The sequence below is a fragment of the Mesoplodon bidens genome, assembly GCF_964165515.1.
Source record: "Mesoplodon bidens genome assembly, chromosome: 2".
Lineage (NCBI taxonomy): Eukaryota > Metazoa > Chordata > Mammalia > Artiodactyla > Ziphiidae > Mesoplodon > Mesoplodon bidens.
Window position 1 is genome coordinate 70,198,668 of NC_138177.1, and position 276 is coordinate 70,198,943.

The following is a 276-nucleotide window of genomic DNA, read 5'->3' on the forward strand; positions in this document are numbered from 1 at the left end:
GACAAATAATGCAAATTATTTTTACATTTTTTCATATATACTGGATTTTACAGGAAAGAAACTATTGTGTACACTGGTGGAAGATTATTCTTTGTGTTACTTGAAAACTGGGTTTGCCTCTTGGTGGATGTTGAGCCAAAAGATACAACCAAGCCAAAAGATTGGGAGAAGGAAGGATTTATTATTACTTGCAGCAAAACGGAGAACACGGGGGATATTTCCCAAAACAGTGTCTCCCGGAACAGCAAAAATTGGGAAGTTATAAGCTAAGGGTAC